The sequence below is a fragment of the Megalops cyprinoides genome, chromosome 1 (genome assembly GCF_013368585.1).
Source record: "Megalops cyprinoides isolate fMegCyp1 chromosome 1, fMegCyp1.pri, whole genome shotgun sequence".
In the NCBI taxonomy this organism is placed as follows: domain Eukaryota; kingdom Metazoa; phylum Chordata; class Actinopteri; order Elopiformes; family Megalopidae; genus Megalops; species Megalops cyprinoides.
The window spans coordinates 602,501-625,000 of record NC_050583.1 but is presented as its reverse complement, the minus strand read 5'-3'; the positions used below and the strand labels follow the sequence as shown (position 1 = coordinate 625,000).

Sequence of the window (22,500 nt, the reverse complement as noted above, 5' to 3'; positions counted from 1 at the left end):
CAGACCGAGTGGAGTGACACACCTCACTCAGACCGAGTGGAGTGACACGCCTCACTCATAAACAGCAGGCCGAGTGGAGTGACACGCCTCACTCATAAACAGCAGGCCGAGTGGAGTGACATGCCTCACCCAGTGCAGAGAGACACTGTCCCACATCACATCCCAGTGCAGTGAGACACTGTCCCACATCACATCCCAGTGCAGAGAGACATTGTCCTGCATCACATCCCAGTGCAGTGAGACACTGTCCCACATCACATCCCAGTGCAGAGAGACACTGTCCCACATCACATCCCAGTGCAGAGAGACACTGTCCCACATCACATCCCAGTGCAGAGAGACACTGTCCTACACCAGAACATTAACACCTGATTCCTCAGCCAGGCCTGCCAGACAGCCAGCGATCGCTGCATCAGGGAGGGACATCTGGTCATGCGGATGCTGGTCATATGCCTTCCATCTACGTGCAATGACCAATTCTTCCACAGGACTAAATGTCTCAATGCTATTTGACATGATTTATGTAAAGGATTTAGTGTCATTGGCATAGAATTATATTTACTGCTTTGCAAAAGTGTGTTTAACAGTTGCATTTTGTGTGTCAGTCGAGAAGCACAGTGCAATGTAGCTCAGAGTTCACACAGGGCAGAGAGGACTGTCCCCCTGTCATCCTGTCACATGCTGAAATAACACAACCTTTCCCCTGCATTCACCACATTCACATTTCAAACCAGCCTTTCAAAGCAGGGCAGCTATAGAGAGAGTCTGATCAGTCATGGAGGGTAGGCCTGTAACAATTACTTCATAATTGTCTAACTGCGATTTTTTGACGTGATCGCGGTTCTTTGTTGAAGCGCAGTCAAAGCATTTTTTCAATGAGAATGGTCAAAGCATGGTCACACTTTTGTTTGCATCCATCAAACACGTTTCCAATGCTCACATGCACCCTGTAGCAAAACAGAACAGTAGCTATCCTATCAGAGAATGCCCTGCCCGCATTGATTTACAGCTGCGAAGTCAAGTCAGCTTTCGAACGTTAAAAATCCAAACAGAACTGGGCAGTTTCGTGAGAAGCGGTGTTTTACCTTTGAGAAATGCCCATAACTTTAAATTGACACACGTTTGGTTTTCACTGGAGTTTTCATTTAGTGTTGGTAAAAAAACACTTGACATTGTCCTGTTGGTCCTGACAAAATGTGGCCTATACAAGTTCATAGCAACGAAAAAGACAAGGGGGGATACATTTGGAAAAAACACAAGATTATCTGGGTCACATAACAATGAAATAACAAAAAGATGTATCCTGGGATTCATTCAAAACTTTAATTTGATTGAAAAATAATAAATATAATAATATTTTTTTTTAAAATTTGACCGAACGAGACAATTATATTGTTAATCGCAATTATTTCTGAGACAATTAATTGCACAGCAACATTTGGAACTGTTACAGCTGTAATGGAGGGTGCAGCAGGAGCCGGGTAGTCTGCGCTCTGCCAGGTGAGGAAGAAGCTCCCGCAGACAGGTGCTGTACCAGGCCCAGCCCGCTGCGTCTCTTTATTAGCCTCTGCCTCCACTGCTCTCCCTGAGAGGGAAACTCAAGCGCAAAACTGCACACATTTGCTAACAACAGCAATGCTCAGGCTGAGATCTTGCATGTGAATCCCTCATTAATGCACGGAGCACACTCCACCAAGCAGAAATGGAGTTACATATTTTTGCTATGAAAAAAATACATTGACATTTTCAACTGACATTGCAAAAGTCAGAGTAACTGAATGAATGAAAAACCACTTGCATAGCCTGTTCTAGAGAATTCCTTTTTCCTCCTACAAGCTGCACAAAATGCAGTTTAACTCCAGCTTTCTGTTGGGGGGGGGGGGGGGGGGGGTTCTTACACAAACCAAAGACGTCTATGAAAAATTTGAATATACCTGCAGATATGAGTTAAAAAGTCAGGTTAGTTCCCGCTGCACGCAGTCCTGCTTCATACTGCCCCGCACAGAGAAACCCCGAAGCACAGAGAACTGTTTGGCACCGAGAGGAAGAAACTACTTTTCTTGGAGAAGCTTCAGAACCACTCTGCTTTTCCTCCGGGGTTCGCAAATCCCAGCTGTTTCGCTTTCCTGTCCATTTGCCTAATGCTTAATCATAATAATAATAACAGCTGAATTCAATAACAAATCACTCTGAAGAAAATTACTGCCTGAACATTCAAACTCTGAATTGCCTCAGTTTCCCCATGTTCTTATGAATAAATAAATAAATAAATACACATAAATCATTTCACACAAGGAGCTGAATACCATCAATCAAGTCTTGAAGCTCTGCTTTCACACAATGAGCAATATGGTTACATACAGCGCACAGACACAGAACACTCTTGTTCACATTCCACAGCTAATATCACCGTGGTAACAGGTACATACTTTTCGCACAACCAAAGCCAAAGAAACAATTTGATACCTGAATGCCTATGCAGCATGAAAAAGAAAATCAAGTTTACTTTACTGATTTTACATTGGAAATGTACTTTCCAAACAGTACTTCCACTGAAAGAGATTCTGTGTGAAAACTGTATCAGTCATGGCTAAAGCATGAAATATTTCATTGTTGTGCTGGGCATTTTATGTTTGATGTTTGGTTTAATATGTCATATTCCATAAAATACAAATACATTACAGGTGTGTTCAACATGTTCGGATATCTGTTTAATCTATCTAACAAGTAAATCACCTACAAGCATCACTTTCCACCACTGCACCTCTGCCCAGCTGTGGGGAATACGGCAGGGACTATCTGTACAGCCCTTCACCTCTCTGACCGACAGCCAGAAGCCAGAACACCAACAGAACTGTGAGCCCTGACGAAATGCCCCGAGGGGTGTCAATCCACCTCACACTGAGAGCTGCTTCCTGCCTTCTGATTGGTGCTGTCTGTGGTAGGTAAGGATGCCAGAGAGGCCCAAAAGACATGTCTGAGCAGCACAGCTCCTGTCTGGCCTGTGTATTCAGGGCCACATCTCGTACACACTGAGACAGTCTGCAGCCTCACCTTGCTTTCACTGGAGGTAACCCCCCCCCCCCCCCCCCCTCAACTCTCTGATCACAACATTGCTTCATTTTGACTCTCCCCTTTCTATCCAAGGCATTTCATTATTACAGACACACACACACACACACACACACACACACACACATGCACACACACCACACACTCACACACTCACACACAGTCACACACACTCAATCACACACACACACACACACACACGCACACACACCACACACTCACACACATACACACAGTCACACACACACACACAGTCACACACACACACACACACACTCACACACACACACACACACACACACACACACACACACACACACACACACATGCACACACACCACACACTCACACACTCACACACAGTCACACACACTCAATCACACACACACACACACACACACGCACACACACCACACACTCACACACATACACACAGTCACACACACACACACAGTCACACACACACACACACACACTCACACACACACACACACACACACACACACAGTCACACACACTCAATCTCACACACACACACACACACACACACACACACATGCACGCACACACACTCACACACACACAGTCACACACACTCAATCACACACACACACACACACTCACACACTCACACACATACACACAGTCACACACACACACACACACACGCACATGCACACACACCACACACTCACACACATACACACAGTCACACACACACACACACACACACACACATGCACGCACACACACTCAATCAAACACACACACACAGTCACACACACTCAATCACACACACACACACACACACACACACAGTCACATACACACACACACACACACACACTCACTCACAGAGATGGGTATTTGAGAGGGTTTTGTGTCTGAATGAGGAAATCGCTCTCTTTTGCTTGGCAGAATGATGCACAGGGCCCATTCACACTCAGCTGTCAAAAGTGCCATGTGCCAGGCTGCAACAGCTATGTCTCAGCCTGAGAATCAAACCAGCAACCTCCTGCTTACCAGCCCAGTTTCTCGTCCACTGTGTCACACAGCTGTGATTTACTGAATGCTGAAACACGCTGTTGTAGGAGTCTGTAGAGTGATTCCTGGGCAGCACGCTCCTCCCTGCAGGGGCTCCTGTTCTCCCCTCTCTCCCGGCTCCCTGATCTCCTCCTTGGAAACAGCCCTGACGGGTTATGGCTGCTGATTTAAGCCGATTAAGATTTGGACGCCCCCCACAGAGCAGATCTGGGTGGCGGGACAGGGGGTGTTTGTGGGTCAGACCCCTTGTCTCCTCCCCCAATCCCGAGCGCCCCCCGCGGTGCCCAGCAGGGAGGCAGCGGCCCATCTGAGGCTGCTGTACCTGCTTAGAGCCAAATTACTGTCATCAGAGATGAATCTGATGGAACTATATAGACTATATTGATGACATTCAATATTGAATGCAAGCATGGAGCGTTGATATATATGAATATAACAATGTGACTGCTTCCTGTGTGTGCATTTTTCTGTGTGTGCTTTAACTGCCCTGCCTGAGGGTGTAGGGTTTGCCCTAATCTCTGCAGCGCCCCCTCATGGCCAGTCAGGGGCCTGCGTGCTGAAAGAGTTACTATGCAGCAGAAGGATTCAGCCATCAGGCACTGTGAGGTCACTCAGCATGCCCAGTGAGGAGAGGGGAGAAAGAGAGAGGCAGAGTGAAAGGGGGGGAGGAAAGAATGAGAGAGTAACAGACGAGAGGGGGAGAAGGAGGAGCGTCCTGCATCCCCCCCCCCCCCCAGGTGTATCCTTCCCTCACTCAGACCACCGTTTCACATTCCAGCCCCCCCCCTCCGCTGTGTTTAAAGCTATCATTGTGGCCTCTCTCATTCATGTCCTAAAGACAAGCGAGAGCAGGGTTGCCCCCTCCTCCTCACGTAACCGTGCCACGCCCCCCCGCCACAGCAGCTCCACACAAGCCCCCGATTGTGATGCGGATCTGAAACAGACCCCCCATTCAGGCACAGCCGTGAAGGAACCTGTGCTATCGGGGTGGGGTGGGGGGTGTCACAGGGACATTGTGTGACTGGGGACGACCCGCAGTGTGGGGTTCCCCAGCCCTCAGGGCTGACAGCGACCCAGCGGCCCAACCCGGCCTGTCCACCTGCAGGCCCTGTGCCAATGACCCAGTGGTCGTTTCCACTGTGACGAGCTGGAGCCTCACCTTGGCACCGCGGCCACGCTACGCCAGGGGAAAGGAATGCTTCCGATACGCGGGACAGATAAAGGAGAGAGAGAAAAACAAGCCAGGGAAGAGAGCGAGAGAAGCACCTCAGAGAATACAGGAGCACAGACACCCTCCCCCCACACGCCCGCAGGGATGGGGTCAGACATAACGCTGCCCACAAAGCGATCAGCGAAGGCTCTGTACCTACAAAACAGTTCAGCTCTGTTCAGGTCATTCTGGCCATTATGAGCAAAGCAACTGGGTGAAAATATATTTCCATGAACAAACTTTCCGCCCATCAGGTCATTAAACAGTCTCATAATGCAGCATAGTTAACACAACAAACGGCAGTGTTTTCTGCCCCGTAGGGGAGGCAGAGAGAAAAGAGCGTGCTTGTCTGTCAGCACCTTTCCACTCTGAGAGCAGGAGTCCCAGGGCAACAATTCACTGAAAACATCCAGTGTTTCTCACGCCCATATTGCTTCTTTAACAGCTGTTTATTCATGACCAAACTCTGCTAAGGCCTGTATGGAGCTGAGCTAAAGTTAACTCAGTATCACTAAATTAAAACTAGTGATGTAGCTGAGCTGAGTAAAGAGAACCGCTCACAGAACCAACATCTCTCCAAGATACTGTTCCCCCTTTTCTCAGATCAGCTGATCACAGCAATCACAAGGGAAGACACTCTAAAATCACAGCAATCATGAGGGAACAGACACTCTAAAATCACAGCGATCGTGAGGGAACAGACACTCTGTAAAAGCTGCTGGGGTTTTCTCCCGGTAGACGGCAGGGGCTTCTCTCTCTTCCCAGCAGATGACAGCCAAATGTTCTCAGCAGCACCCCATAACTTTAACCCGACACCACTGAGGCGCTAGAACACCAAGCAGATGTGAGGGGAGATTTTCCCCACGTTACACTAAACTTTCCCCCGTGACGAGAGATTTTTACCATGTTACACTTTCCCCAACAGCAGCTCTGATTTCCTAATGAGCACCTAATACCGTGGAAGCGCCCTGCTGCCTGAGTCCTGTGCAATGTGAAGGACTCCCTCTCTCACAGCGACAGTGCACGCCACCTGGCTGCCACGGCAACCCCACATGCATACCGAGGAGATGATAATTAGCTGCTGTTTTCAGCTCATATAAAGGACTGACCAAAAGGGGGGTGGGGGGGCTGCTGTGAAGAGTAAGAAAAAAACTTGAAACAGAACAATCACACACACACATTGGCACACATGCGCAGACACACACACCCCCTCACATGCACACACAGACACACACACACTCATAAATCTGACAGTGTTGTCTCTGTCTCTCCTGTTTGCATGGGCTTGACTGTGAGTTTCTCAGAAATTGACTCACTCTTTACTTTGTGAGTGACATTGCAGGCCTCTGTGTCCCCTGCTGGTCACAGTGCCAGGCAGCTCGGGTCAGAGCCAGGCAGCCCAGGTCTCCTGCAGGTCACAGTGCCAGGCAGCTCGGGTCAGAGCCAGGCAGCCCAGGTCTCCTGCAGGTCACAGTGCCAGGCAGCTCGGGTCAGAGCCAGGCAGCCCAGGTCAGAGCCAGGCAGCCCGGGTCAGAGCCAGGCAGCCCGGGTCTCCTGCAGGTCACAGTGCCAGGCAGCTCAGGTCAGAGCCAGGCAGCTCGGGTCAGAGCCAGGCAGCCCAGGTCTCCTGCAGGTCACAGTGCCAGGCAGCTCGGGTCAGAGCCAGGCAGCCCGGGTCAGAGCCAGGCAGCTCTGGTCAGAGCCAGGCAGCCCGGGTCAGAGCCAGGAAGCCCGGGTCAGAACCAGGCATCCCGGGTCTCCTGCAGGTCACAGAGCCAGGCAGCTCGGGTCAGAGCCAGGCATCCCGGGTCTCCTGCAGGTCACAGAGCCAGGCAGCTCGGGTCAGAGCCAGGCATCCCGGGTCAGAACCAGGCAGCTTGGGTCTCCTGCAGGCCACAGGAAACGCTGTGCTGCTGTAGCAGGCCTGCATCACTCGGCCTCAGAGAGGCCATCTGCACAGCATCTCTCCTGTGATTCAGCTGGTAAAATGAAAGCGCTTTCATTAGTCCTGGGGAGAACACGGCTGTGAGGTAGTGCACCTCTTGCCTGGGGGACACAGCCAATCGGATCTGCCTGGCAGCGACATCTTTGAATGACCTGCACTGAGTCTGAATGTAGAAAACCCAGTCTTTCTCAGAGACACTGTTGTTATATCCACATATAAACTAAAAGGATATGTTCACTCATTGTTTTCTGTAATTTATGTAAATGAGGCATATAGGCACCTCCGTTGTCTCAGTGCTGGCATTGTCCTGAGACTGACCCTGCTCTCCAGCTCTGAGCTGCGCTCTCTGCAGGGACTCAGACAGGCTGTGTAACAGGGACTCAGACAGGCTGTGTAACAGGGACTCAGACAGGCTGTGTAACAGGGACTCAGACAGGCTGTGTAACAGGGACGCAGACAGGCTGTGTAACAGGGACTCAGACAGGCTGTGTAACAGGGACTCAGACAGGCTGTGTAACAGGGACTCAGACAGGCTGTGTAACAGGGACTCAGACAGGCTGTGTAACAGGGACGCAGACAGGCTGTGTAACAGGGACTCAGACAGGCTGTGTAACAGGGACGCAGACAGGCTGTGTAACAGGGACTCAGACAGGCTGTGTAACAGGGACTCAGACAGGCTGTGTAACAGCTGTGAGAGCACTGTCCTCCGCTCCAGCCTGTGATCGTGTCCCGGGAAGTATTACCCATAATCCCACAGTGACCCTCACCATGCTTCTACCAGCAGAGCTGTCATCCTCTCTCAAACAGCTCTCTCTGTCTCTCAAATTCTTTCCAAATCCAAATTATTTTCTGTTTTTTAATTCTACATTAGTATGTTAAATACATTTGCGTTCTTTTACCTAAATTGTTTAAATTCTCTCTCTCTCCCCTCCCCCCCCACTATCACTCTCTCTCTCTTTCTCTCCCCCCCCTCTCTCTTTCTCTTCCTCTCTCCCACTATGAATACAGGTCCCATGCTTTCCCAGTGCATGTGGCCTCCATCTTGTTTAAAGTTACCACTCAAGCACTGATTGCCAGGGGACCAATAGGAAGCGCACAGGAAGCACTCTGCCATGCAATGAGAGGAGGAGAGAGTAGTTTTGTGACCTGGTAGTGAGAACTGCAGATCTCCTGCTGGCCTGACGGCTCACAGCAGCGCGGCAGTGAAGAGCTGGAGGCGCAGGCCGGCTCCACCCTGATGGAGGTCAGGAAGACTCGGGTCCCATCACGGCCCCCGCGGGAAGGGGACGCGTGAGAGAACTGAAAAGCAGACACCTCAGCGGCTGGCTTTGCTGCACTGATCTGAGATCAGCTGTCCTGCTTCTCCGTGTGGCTCTGTAGCGGCCGCAGTGGCTGACAGCCTGATGAGTGATAGCTCTCTGACCCCTGCGCCTGTGGGGGGGTCTCTACCCTCCAGCACTGCGCTGCTCCGCGGGCTCTGACCCCCACCTGTCCAAACTGAGGAGCAGGGAGGTCTGTGGGCGGGGGGGGTTACAGCGCACATGGGCGAGATTCACTCTCAGACATCAAAGCAGAGTCAGCGTTGCAGAGTATTAGGCAGTCTGGGCCGGTATCAGATAAGCGCCTGCACCCAACGCCCCTCTGACACAGGACACTGCTAACGGCAGGGAGGGGAGGAAGCTCACGCCAGGAGGCCGAGCCCAGCGCAGCGGCCACCGAAGGGTTAAGCTGAAACACATGGCAGCCATCACACGTGGAGAGCATTAATGCGGCCAGATGAAGCCAAAGGGATGACTTTAATAACAGCGGGGACCCCGGACATATTGAGATGCTTAGAGGGCTTACAAGAACAGGAACTCCTGCAACAACCCCAGAGAGGAGAGCAGCGGCCTGCCAAGACGAGATCTCTCCCTGGCTCACTCCCTCCCCCTCTCCATATCTTTCTCTCCAACTTTCTCTCGCCTGTCTTCATCCCTGTCCTTCCCTCCTGAGGTTGCAGGAGCTGCTGTTTTTCAAGAGCTTCCTATAACTCTGCAGAGTACAGGTGAACCTCGGCCTTTTATCATGGTACAGGTGCCCTGAAACTGCCGTGGTAGAGTGGCTTTGTGACTGGCTGATAGTCCTAAAGGGGTCTTGTGATTGGCTGATAGTCCTAAAGGGGTCTTGTGATTGGCTGATGTTCCTGAAGTGATCATGTGACCAGCCAGTGTTCCTGTTGTCAGACTGAAACTGATGTAAAAGCAGCCCAGAACTTGTGGCTCTGACCTCAGACAGGTGAGACCCGACCTGTGATCCTGCAGCCTGTTAGGGCCCCGTTCTGCAGCTCATCCCCTCAGCTCACAGGCCACATCATGCCTGCCATCTGGCCCAAGCCTGCCTGTCACCTCAGCTATCAGGAAGAGCATTTTTTGTGGCTTTGACAGGACTCTATTTTTAGATGCCACCCTGGTACTCTCCCGTTTCTGCATTTTTTGTGCTGTTTGTGAAGCTCAGAGCCGATCCCACCCCTCAGACAAACCCATTCCACTGACCTGGGAGATGGCCAGCAAACTGCCAGTCATTCAGACCTCTCTCCTGAGTCATGGTGCATCAGCTCAGCACAAGCAGGAACTGATGGCTTTAACTGGAAAACACATGCGTGCACACACACACACACACACACTGACAAACTCACACTCACACACTCTCACACTCACAAACTCACACTCTCACACACACACACACACACACACACTCATTCACACTCATTCACACACACACACACACACTCACTCACTCACACACACACACACACACACACACACACACACTCATTCACACTCATTCACACACACACACACACACACACACACACACACACACACACACACACACTCCTGTTCCCTTTCTGTCACTTGATCAGTGTCGCTTTCAGAGTGAGTGGGGAGGGGGGTGTTCTGACAGCAGTACGTGCTCCGGTTTACGCTGTGGCTGCTACATCACCTCGGTTTTAAACACGGACAGCATTTGGGGAAGCAAAACATGAAGACTCTACCTTTCCCCATCAGAGAAAACTTCAGAGGATGAGCAGACCACAGTGCATCTTGGGCAGAGCGTTCATTTCTGACAGCCTGATCAAAGGAACATGGTGTCCACTCCAAAACCGCAGCAGCACCCTGCGGCCTGCACTCCCTGCGGCCTGCACTCCCTGCACTCCCTGCGGCCTGCACTCCCTGCACTCCCTGCACTCCCTGCGGCCTGCACTCCCTGCGGCCTGCACTCCCTGCACTCCCTGCACTCCCTGCGGCCTGCACTCCCTGCACTCCCTGCACTCCCTGCACTCCCTGCGGCCTGCACTCCCTGCACTCCCTGCACTCCCTGCGGCCTGCACTCCCTGCGGCCTGCACTCCCTGCACTCCCTGCACTCCCTGCACTCCCTGCACTCCCTGCACTCCCTGCGGCCTGCACTCCCTGCACTCCCTGTGGCCTGCACTCCCTGCACTCCCTGCACTCCCTGCACTCCCTGCGGCCTGCACTCCCTGCACTCCCTGCACTCCCTGCACTCCCTGCGGCCTGCACTCCCTGCACTCCCTGCGGCCTGCACTCCCTGCACTCCCTGCACTCCCTGCACTCCCTGCACTCCCTGCGGCCTGCACTCCCTGCACTCCCTGCACTCCCTGCACTCCCTGCACTCCCTGCGGCCTGCACTCCCTGCGGCCTGCACTCCCTGCACTCCCTGCACTCCCTGCACTCCCTGCACTCCCTGCACTCCCTGCGGCCTGCACTCCCTGCACTCCCTGTGGCCTGCACTCCCTGCGGCCTGCACTCCCTGCACTCCCTGCGGCCTGCACTCCCTGCACTCCCTGCACTCCCTGCACTCCCTGCACTCCCTGCGGCCTGCACTCCCTGCACTCCCTGCACTCCCTGCACTCCCTGCACTCCCTGCACTCCCTGTGGCCTGCACTCCCTGCGGCCTGCACTCCCTGCACTCCCTGCGGCCTGCACTCCCTGCACTCCCTGCACTCCCTGCACTCCCTGCACTCCCTGCACTCCCTGCGGCCTGCACTCCCTGCACTCCCTGCACTCCCTGCACTCCCTGCACTCCCTGCACTCCCTGCACTCCCTGAGATCCGGGTCCACTGAGAGCAGAGGGACAGCTGCACAGTGCCAGACGTGTTGCATACCTGTGTCCTGCTGCCCGTTGGCATGGAAACGGTGGACCCTGGAGCAGAGCGGTGAGATTCTTCACGTTCAGGGCCTGGCTGTCCGCACTCCTCCACCCTGTGAGCCCCAGCACTGTGAAAACACACAGAACCCAGAATAAACTCAATAAACTGTCCAGTTATCCGCGGGTGTTTGGTAACCGTGGTTACTGAGCAGCACATGGAGTGAATGGAATTCCACATGGGCGTGGTCAGGGGAATACAGCAGGAAAATGCTGGGGTCAGCCTCTGAAGGGCCCTCCCCCCACCCACACACACACACACACACACACACACACACACGCAGAATATCACATACTAAAACACTGTATCTCACACACACTGTGACACGTGTGGCAGGTGCTAGGAGCTGAAGTGTGAAGGTTCTTACACAGGCCTGCAGTGCAGAGACAGGACTGGCCCCGGCTGGCGGCAGCAGCACACGCCACAATTCCACCAGTCACACATACCAAACCATATCCAATCTCCTCATCCTACACACCTCCTTCCTCTAACCCTAACCCTAACCCTAACCCAAACGCCACAATGCAATTCCACCAGTCACACATACCAAACCATATGCAACCTCCTCATCCTACACACCTCCTTCCTCTAACCCTAACCCTAACCCAAACGCCACAATGCAATTCCACCAGTCACACATACCAAACCATATCCAACCTCCTCATCCTACACACCTCCTTCCTCTAACCCTAACCCTAACCCAAACGCCACAATGCAATTCCACCAGTCACACATACCAAACCATATCCAACCTCCTCATCCTACACACCTCCTTCCTCTAACCCTAACCCTAACCCAAATGCCACAATGCAATTCCACCAGTCACACATACCAAACCATATCCAACCTCCTCATCCTACACACCTCCTTCCTCTAACCCTAACCCTAACCCAAACGCCACAATGCAATTCCACCAGTCACACACACACCTCCTTCTTCTAACCTACCGAGAAATCACAGAAATACACAACACCACAACCATAGACCATACCAGTAGAAACACACAGGGACATGCAGGGCTGTAAGAAGGAAGTCGGAACCATCAGGAAATACATCAGGAAATGCACACGTTGGAAAAAACTGGAAATAAAAAAACCGGAAAGCATTAAAAATGTGAGAGAATGCAATCTGAGAAAGTAAGAGGGACAGGCTTTACCTGGCTGATTTGTGTGCTTAACATTCAAGAGAGAAGACAAGAACACAGGGAGTGAGAGGACTTTGGACTACAACTCTTTTTCCTCTTCTTATTATTCATCATCATTATTATTGTTATTGTCATTCATGTGTTCTGTATTTTCATGTAAAATTGCCTTGGCAACAGTTTTATCATGCCAATAAAGTGTGAGGAAGAGGGAGGGAGAGAGGGGGAGAGATGGTGAAGGGAAACGGATAGAGAGGGAAAGACAGTGAGATGGAGGGGGGAGAGAGCCAGGGAGAGATCTCGTCTTGGCAGGCCGCTGCTCTCCTCTCTGGGGTTGTTGCAGGAGTTCCTGTTCTTGTAAGCCCTCTAAGCATCTCAATATGTCCGGGGTCCCCGCTGTTATTAAAGTCATCCCTTTGCCCTTAAAATCGCTTCAGGGAGAGAAACAGAACATTGTAGCACACCTCCATGTCAGGCTTCTGTGAGCTTCACTGTGTCATCTGGGGACAGTTGGTAAAACTGCGTTCAGTACAGCAGTGCCCTCCTGGGAGAAAGCAGTCAGGGTGTGTCCTTCCCTGACACGCCTCACAGCCAGGTTTCGAGAAGCTTGTGTTTCTACACTCTAAAACCCCTGGAGCGGGTGATTATAGACCCTGCCGGTGTTGTAATGGCTGAAGCGCTGATAGCTCATAACCAGCTGTCGATCCTGCCACAGCGCGTGATCTCGGCCCTGCCACAGCGCGTGATCTCGGTCCTGCCACAGCGCGTGATCTCGGTCCTGCCACAGCGCGTGATCTCGGTCCTGCCACAGCGCGTGATCTCGGCCCTGCCTGCCACAGCGCGTGATCTCGGTCCTGCCACAGCGCGTGATCTCGGTCCTGCCTGCCACAGCGCGTGATCTCGGTCCTGCCACAGCGCGTGATCTCGGTCCTGCCACAGCGCGTGATCTCAGTCCTGCCACAGCGCGTGATCTCGGTCCTGCCACAGCGCGTGATCTCGGTCCTGCCACAGCACGTGATCTCGGTCCTGCCTGCCACAGCGCGTGATCTCGGTCCTGCCTGCCACAGCGCGTGATCTCGGTCCTGCCACAGCGCGTGATCTCGGTCCTGCCTGCCACAGCGCGCGATCTCGGTCCTGCCACAGCGCGTGATCTCGGTCCTGCCACAGCGCGTGATCTCAGTCCTGCCACAGCGCGTGATCTCGGTCCTGCCACAGCGCGTGATCTCAGTCCTGCCACAGCGCGTGATCTCGGTCCTGCCTGCCACAGCGCGTGATCTCGGTCCTGCCACAGCGCGTGATCTCAGTCCTGCCACAGCACGTGATCTCGGTCCTGCCACAGCGCGTGATCGCGGTCCCGCCACAGCGCGTGATCTCGGTCCTGCCACAGCGCGCGATCTCGGCCCTGCCACAGCGCGTGATCTCAGTCCTGCCACAGCGCGTGATCTCGTTCCTGCCTGCCACAGCGCGTGATCTCGGTCCTGCCACAGCGCGTGATCTCGGTCCTGCCTGCCACAGCGCGCGATCTCGGTCCTGCCACAGCGCGTGATCGCGGTCGCGCCACAGCGCGTGATCTCGGTCCTGCCACAGCGCGTGATCTCGGTCCTGCCACAGCGCGCGATCTCGGCCCTGCCACAGCGCGTGATCTCGGCCCTGCCTGCCACAGCGCGTGATCTCGGTCCTGCCTGCCACAGCGCGAGATCTCGGTCCTGCCTGCCACAGCGCGTGATCTCGGCCCTGCGCGTGACAGCACCTCTGGAAAAGGCATCGTGTACCTGAGGCGTCTCCTATCCCTGTTATGGCAGGGGAGCCTCAATAACAGAAGGTCTGAGAAAACTTGTTCTTTAGCCTGCAGACAGTGTCCAGGAAATTTAGCTCTATGTTGTGCTGTGATGGTGGAAATTGGTGGTAGGTCACCATAGATTTCACACTTAGCATCTTCTTAGCTCACCTACAGACTGATTTGCTCACACATTACAAAGCTTTTAAAGCTAAATATCTGTTAAAGCAGTTTAGGGGGAGAACCTTGCTCAAAGGCAGCACTTCATCTGGGACTCAAACCTACGCCCTACTGGTTGCGTGCCCGGGAGTCCCCCGTCCTGGCCCTGCCACTGGCAGCAGCCGGTCTTCCTCCAGCACTTTCACTCGTGCGAACTGTGAGGGAAATGAAAGCCTGAAAGTGCTGATGTCACCCTGTGCTGTGAAACGCTTCTCCTCTTCCTCATTCTTCTGCTCCATTTTTACACACAAAAGAAACGCTTTCAGCAGAAAAAAGAAAGAACAAAAACCTTGCTTCACGTCTTTGGCATGAGCACCATACCTTTCCTGATGACTGCTGTCAGAACCTCATCACAGGGATAATTTATGTAGCCCAGTCTTGCTGAGAATGTCTGCTTGTACCAACAGAGCGGCATTGTCTTTCTACCGGCGCTCAGCACCGCCTCCTGCCTCCCTCACCCCTCCGTCCAACCGGTTAGAGGCGGCGCTATTGTTTCGATGCGACGGATTATTGCCATGGTGATGTTCAGGTAACGCTGAGGGGTTAAAAACAAGGAGAGAGAGAGAGAAAAGCCAGCAAGCAGCGCTGTGTTCAGTCTACTAATCCACTGGAGTGTGTCAACACCTACGAGCGCCGTCCAAAGCGGAGCGCTGGTCTGTGTCCTCACTGCTGCTGAGCATCTCACACAGATTAAAACCGGAGAGATTAAAGTGCAGAGCAGGAGAGAGCTCCCTGCAGGCCCGACAGGCCTTACGAGGGGCAACGCTCACCCCCAGCGGTCAGTTCCCGAGCTCTCTGAACCTCCGGGCCAAACTCCCAGCCTCCTCTCCTTTGAAGGCATTCCCTGCACCCCGAGATCCTCAGAGCAGCTTTGGGAAACACTCTTTTGAAGTATCGCTAAATAATTGAATCCCCTGTGAACCATCACCGCACACCCCCCCAATCCCCCCAAACCACCCCCGTCCCCGAGGCCCTCAGCGCTGTGACAGACTCATCCTTACTCACGCTTCACTCATCTACATCTCCTCCCTTACAATCATACTCCATTAGGTGAATAAGACTGCTGTGACGACTCCTTTGGTCTAAAGGTCTAACGCCACACCCATGTCACCTGTCACCTGTATCCTCTGGCCCAAAGCCAGCCACAGCATACAGAGGGCATCAGCACCCCCCCAAATTATTTCATAAGAGGATGTTTGCCATCTAGTGTGAATAGTGGCTTTGCAGTGGGGGCAGGTAGCCGCTGGGGCAGGTAGCCGCTGGGGGCAGGTAGCCGCTGGGGGCAGGTAGCCGCTGGGGGAAGGTAGCCGCTGGGGGCAGGTAGCCGCTGGGGGCAGGTAGCCGCTGGGGGCTCTGCCCATATCCATGCTAAGGTAACTGGAGTGAACAGAGTCTGACATGCCGTTAGGAATGCTCGTATTTGAAGGAGGACAGAGGTATCGCTGCATACTTCACCCTGACGGGGTTCCTGCTAAAACTGGGGGAGCTAAAAGAAACCTAAAGAGCTGCAGATTACCCAGCACACTGGGTGGGAACATTCACCTGAGCTCACCTGAGGCAGGTGGCCATGTGCACAGCCAAAGGAGTGACCACACCCCCTCACATTCAGCAAGAGGACAGCCCCTGCCGAACCCCGACCTGAACGCATTACCCCCCCCCCCCCCCCCCCCCCCCCAGCACATTCTTGCCTGTTTCTTCATCCTGCTGCTGTCAGTAGAGTGTGAGAAACAGCAGGCAGCTGTCTGACTGGGGGGGCACATCTGCAGCTGCAGCAGCCAATCACCGCTCTCCTCACCAGACCCCCGCACACTCGCACACTCACACACTCACACACTCACACTCACACTCACACCCCCGCACACTCGCACACTCACACCCCCACACACTCACACACACACCCCCGCACACTCGCACCCCCGCACACTCACACACTCACACACTCCTGTTCAAAAGCACGCTTCATTACACTCCTCCTTCCGTCTCCCGTTTTTCTGCTAAACCACAAACGCTTTTCTCCAGCTCATTTATTCTTGTTTTGTTTGAAGTAAAATGCTGACTGGCACCTGCTGAAGCCTGTTATCTTTCCTACGTCCGGAGGAGGTGTGGCTGCACACTGACAGACACATGCTCCCCTAACTCTAACCGTAACCCCCTAACCCTCAACCCTAACCCTAACCCCCTAACCCTCAACCCTAACCCTAAACCTAACCCTAACCCCTAACCCTAACCCTCAACCCTGACCCTCACCCTAAACCTAAACCCCCTAACCCCTAACCCTGACCCTTACCCTAAACCTAAACCCCCTAACCCCTAACCCTAATCCCAATATCTAAAGCCTACCCGAAGCTCAGACCTCCTAAACCTAACCATCAAATTGCAGTCATGAGCCCAAACCCTTCCCTGAACTCTCACTGCCTTTGTGGAGATCTAAGAAGAGAAGTGAATTCATTATGAAGAAGACACTTAAGATGCCTAAGATACCCTCATGTTAGGCGTTGCTCAGCCATTTCAGAGAAAGGCAAAGCACCAAGCAGGGGGAAAATTTCCAAAGTTCACCTGTCAGCCCTAATGCTCCAATCAGCTCTCACCCTGAATGCTCCGGTCACCAGTCATCCCCAACAAGCCAATCAGCTGTCAGCCCTAACCCTCCAATCAGTTGTTACCCCTAACACACCAATCAGCTTTCACTCCAATTTGTCCATTTGACTATAGAGTATATGTGTCCATTGGCCTTTGGCAGTTTGGAGGTGTGTGTGGTGTGTTTTCCACCTCTGCTGAGAGACACTACGGAGACCTGACGGATGAAACCATTCTGCCAGATTACTGTCCTCTCAAAGCTCACACTGCCTCAGTTTTACAGAATGGAGGCTGTGTTCACATCACAGTGACACACACACACACCCTGCACGGCTCTGCCCACACACACACACACACACAAACCCTGCACGGCTCCACCCACTAAAGTGCAATCATGGGTTACAGATGCCACCCGCCCACTCTGTGCTTAATTGACTTTAACAAGCTTCTCGTCCTTTGATGTCTTGCAAGAAAACACAATACACATTTCCCTGCCAGAAACACACACACACACACACACACACACACACACACACACACACACAGCCCACTGAATGTTTGCTCTCTCAACCTGATCTGGAAGTTCAAAGCCACGCAGACAGAAGGTAATGTACACAGCAAGGTTTAAAAACCCTTCCTCAAACACAGCTCTGCCGCAGTCCTCACGATAAATCAGAGCTGCCGGCGGCCACTCCCCGCGCTGACGGCCAACACCCTCCCCCCGTGACGGCCCCCACCCTCCCCGCGCTGACGGCCCCCACCCTCCCCCCCTGCGACGGCCTCCACCCTCCCCGCGCTGACGGCCCCCACCCTCCCCCCCTGCGACGGCCTCCACCCTCCCCCCGTGACGGCCCCCACCCTCCCCGCGCTGACGGCCCCCACCCTCCCCCCCTGCGACGGCCTCCACCCTCCCCCCGTGACGGCCCCCACCCTCCCCGCGCTGACGGCCCCCACCCTCCCCCCCTGCGACGGCCTCCACCCTCCCCCCGTGACGGCCTCCCCCCTCCCCCCGTGACGGCCTCCACCCTCCCCGCGCTGACGGCCCCCACCCTCCCCCCCTGCGATGGCCCCCACCCTCCCCGCGCTGACAGCCCCCACCCTCCCCGCGCTGACAGCCCCCACCCTCCCCGCACTGACGGCCCCCACCCTCCCCCCCCGTGACGGCCCCCACCCTCCCCGCGCTGACGGCCCCCACCCTCCCCGCGCTGACGGCCTCCACCCTCCCCGCGCTGACGGCCCCCACCCTCCCCCCCTGCGATGGCCCCCACCCTCGCCACGCTGACGGCCTCCACCCTCCCCCCGTGACGGCCCCCACCCTCCCCGCGCTGACGGCCCCCACCCTCCCCCCCTGCGATGGCCCCCACCCTCGCCACGCTGACGGCCAACACCCTCCCCCCCCGCGACGGCCTCCACCCTCCCCGCGCTGACGGCCCCCACCCTCCCCGCGCTGACGGCCCCCACCCTCCCCGTGCTGACGGCCTCCACCCTCCCCGTGCTGACGGCCTCCACCCTCCCCCCGTGACGGCCTCCACCCTCCCCGCGCTGACGGCCAACACCCTCCCCCCCTGCGACGGCCTCCACCCTCCCCGCACTGACGGCCCCCACCCTCCCCCCCTGCGATGGCCCCCACCCTCCCCGCGCTGACGGCCCCCACCCTCCCTGCGCTGACGGCCAACACCCTCCCCCCGTGACGGCCCCCACCCTCCCCCCCTTGCGACGGCATTGCGACGGCATTGCGACGTTCCCCCCTTGCGGTTGCCATGGACCAGCCCATCCAGCCCCTGGGGGGGGCAGGATGAATGGCTGCACTGTCTCTCCCCCCCGCAATGACAGGAGGAGTGAGGTGCAGAGAGGTGTTCTCAGGGAGGAGGTCTGACACGCGGAGCTGGGGGGGGGGCACAGGTGTGACCCCACACAGCCCCCTCCCACCTGCAGGACGGTGAGGACTCAGCTGTCTGTCTTCATGAAAAACACTTTGCTTTTCAGCCCTGAGTACTGATTTAAGGAGCCCAATCAGAGACGTGCCATCTCCCCCTAACGTCTTACCCCGCCGTGTGGCGTATGGAGGTCCACACACGTCCCCACATGTCTACATCAGCATCTGCACGAACATCTGTCTGTGTCGGGTGGGGCCGGGTCAGATCGGGTGGGGCCGGGTCAGATCGGGTGGGGCCGGGTCAGATCGGGTGGGACCGGGTCAGATCGGATGGGACCGAGTGGGACCGGGTCAGATCGGGTGGGACCGGGTCAGATCGGGTGGGGCCGGGTCAGATCGGGTGGGACCGGGTCAGATCGGATGGGACCGAGTGGGACCGGGTCAGATCGGGTGGGACCGGGTCAGATCGGGTGGGGCCGGGTCAGATCGGGTGGGACCGGGTCAGATCGGGTGGGGCCGGGTCAGATCGGGTGGGACCGGGTCAGATCGGGTGGGGCCGGGTCAGATCGGGTGGGGCCGGGTCAGATCGGGTGGGGCCGGGTCAGGTCGGGTGGGACCGGGTCAGATCGGGTGGGGCCGGGTCAGATCGGGTGGGGCCGGGTCAGATCGGGTGGGACCGGGTCAGATCGGGTGGGGCCGGGTCAGATCGGGTGGGACCGGGTCAGATCGGGTGGGGCCGGGTCAGATCGGGTGGGGCCGGGTCAGATCGGGTGGGACCGGGTCAGATCGGATGGGACCGAGTGGGACCGGGTCAGATCGGGTGGGACCGGGTCAGATCGGGTGGGGCCGGGTCAGATCGGGTGGGACCGGGTCAGATCGGATGGGACCGAGTGGGACCGGGTCAGATCGGGTGGGACCGGGTCAGATCGGGTGGGGCCGGGTCAGATCGGGTGGGACCGGGTCAGATCGGGTGGGGCCGGGTCAGATCGGGTGGGACCGGGTCAGATCGGGTGGGGCCGGGTCAGATCGGGTGGGGCCGGGTCAGATCGGGTGGGACCGGGTCAGATCGGGTGGGGCCGGGTCAGATCGGGTGGGACCGGGTCAGATCGGGTGGGGCCGGGTCAGATCGGGTGGGGCCGGGTCAGATCGGGTGGGGCCGGGTCAGATCGGGTGGGACCGGGTCAGATCGGGTGGGGCCGGGTCAGATCGGGTGGGGCCGGGTCAGATCGGGTGGGACCGGGTCAGATCGGGTGGGGCCGGGTCAGATCGGGTGGGGCCGGGTCAGATCGGGGGGCCTCAGCCTGCATCTCACCTGTGTCTGACCGGGGGGCCACAGCCTGCATCTCACCTGTGTCTGACCGGGGGGGCCACAGCCTGCATCTCACCTGTGTCTGACCGGGGGGGCCACAGCCTGCATCTCACCTGTGTCTGACCGGGGGGGCCACAGCCTGCATCTCAACTGTGTCTGACCGGGGGGGCCACAGCCTGCATCTCACCTGTGTCTGACCGGGGGGGCCACAGCCTGCATCTCACCTGTGTCTGACCGGGGGGGCCACAGCCTGCATCTCACCTGTGTCTGACCGGGGGGGCCACAGCCTGCATCTCACCCCGAGCAGAAAGCTGGAAACATCACCTCGTTCCAACGCCCTACATCGCAGGGAAGAGGAGGAGGAGGAGGAAGAGGAGGAGGAGGAAGGCCACAGCGCTGTGTTTTTCCTGGACGCTGTTCTGACAGCCGTAATGCATTTTCACACTCCCTGAAATGATTTCTTGGAAGTGATTAAAGTGCGTGGCGGAGAGGCACACGGGGAGTGCACTGGAGCCGAGCGGAGGTGAGAACAGTGTTCTCTGTGGCACAGTGATTGACAGGTGAGAAGGTGAAGGAGGACGTGTGTTTCAGATGCTCTGTCCAGCCTGCAGGGGGAGCCACTGAGAGGGCCAGTCTTCAGTGAGAGCAGGGCTGGAGGCAGCCACACCCTCTCCCACCCCAACACCCCACCCAACACTCACCAGCTCCCTTTCACACACCCCACCTCTCACAAACACCCCCAATCCCCTGGTAGGCATGGCCATCTGAGCCCCCTCCCCTGTATGGAGGTGGGTGTGGCCATTAGAGCCTCCCGTCCCCCTCCCTGGCAGGGCTGGTGCCCCCTGCTGCTCAGACCTATAAAAGACAGAAAGGCTGTAGGACCCGGCAGTGAGGCCTGGCACACAAAGCCCTCCATCAGCAATTCAGCACAGGATGAAACCACAGAGTGTATGTGTGTGTGTGTGTGTGTGTGTGTGTGTGTCCATGTCTGTGTTAGCATGTGTGTGTGAGTGTGTTAGTGTGTGTGTGTTAGCGTGTGTGTGTGTGTTTGCATCTGTGGGTGTTTGTATCTGTGTGTGTGTGAGTGTGTGTGTGTGAGTGTGTTAGCGTGTGTGTGTGAGTATGTTAGCGTGTGTGTGTGTTTGCATCTGTGGGTGTTTGTATCTGTGTGTGTGTGAGTGTGTTAGTGCGTGTATGTCTGTGTCAGCATGTGTGTGTGTGTAGAATGTGCTGGAAGGAGTGTTCTGGGTGTGAGGGAAGCACTGGCCTCCAGCACGCGTCTCTGAGGGTGAGAGTTCAGCTCTGTTCACAGAGCTATAACCTGAGCACCAACAGGAGCGGCAGAGTGCGGTGAGTCCTACAGTGCACAGCACGGACGTACTCACCACCCCTGTCTGAAAGTGGGTCAGAACCAGACCCGCACAGCTCTCCTGGACCAGGTTCAGCACCACTGTTCTCCGTTTCCTCCCACTTTAGCACTGGGAGAGACGCGGCCGTGTGAGCCCTGGGAGAGACGCGGCCGCGTGAGCCGGTGCTGAGGTGAGCCCTGGGAGAGACACGGCCGCGTGAGCCCTGGGGGAGACGCGGCCGTGTGAGCCGGTGCTGAGGTGAGCCCTGGGAGAGACACGGCCGCGTGAGCCCTGGGGGAGACGCGGCCGTGTGAGCCCTGGGAGAGACGCGGCCGCGTGAGCCCTGGGAGAGACGCGGCCGTGTGAGCCGGTGCTGAGGTGAGCCCTGGGAGAGACGCGGCCGTGTGAGCCGGTGCTGAGGTGAGCCCTGGGAGAGACGCGGCCGTGTGAGCCGGTGCTGAGGTGAGCCCTGGGAGAGACGCGGCCGCGTGAGCCCTGGGGGAGACGCGGCCGCGTGAGCCCTGGGGGAGACGCGTCCGTGTGAGCCGGTGCTGAGGTGAGCCCTGAAGAAGAATTCAGGAATTTGTGTGTGTGTGTGTGTTAGAGTTATGGAATGTTTATGTGTGCATACAGGTGTACATTTGTGTGTGTCTCCACTCAAGAGTGGCAGGCTCTCTCTCCCTGACTCTGTTCCTCTCCCTGTCTCTCTCTCTCTCTCTCTCTCTCTCTCTCTCTCTCTCTCTCTCTCTCTCTCTCCCTGACTCTGCTCCTCGCTC

The 22,500-nt window shown here is 55.9% G+C and overlaps 1 long non-coding RNA gene across 1 annotated transcript in view; it reads right to left on the bottom strand.

The window, feature by feature from the left end:
• The window catches only part of LOC118773394, a 67,054-nt gene that overhangs the window by 20,171 nt on the left and 24,383 nt on the right, over positions 1–22,500 (bottom strand). The window contains exon 2 of the long non-coding RNA XR_005004728.1: positions 11,435–11,546. This is a non-coding gene — a long non-coding RNA (uncharacterized LOC118773394). The remainder of the gene's footprint in view (positions 1–11,434; positions 11,547–22,500) is intronic.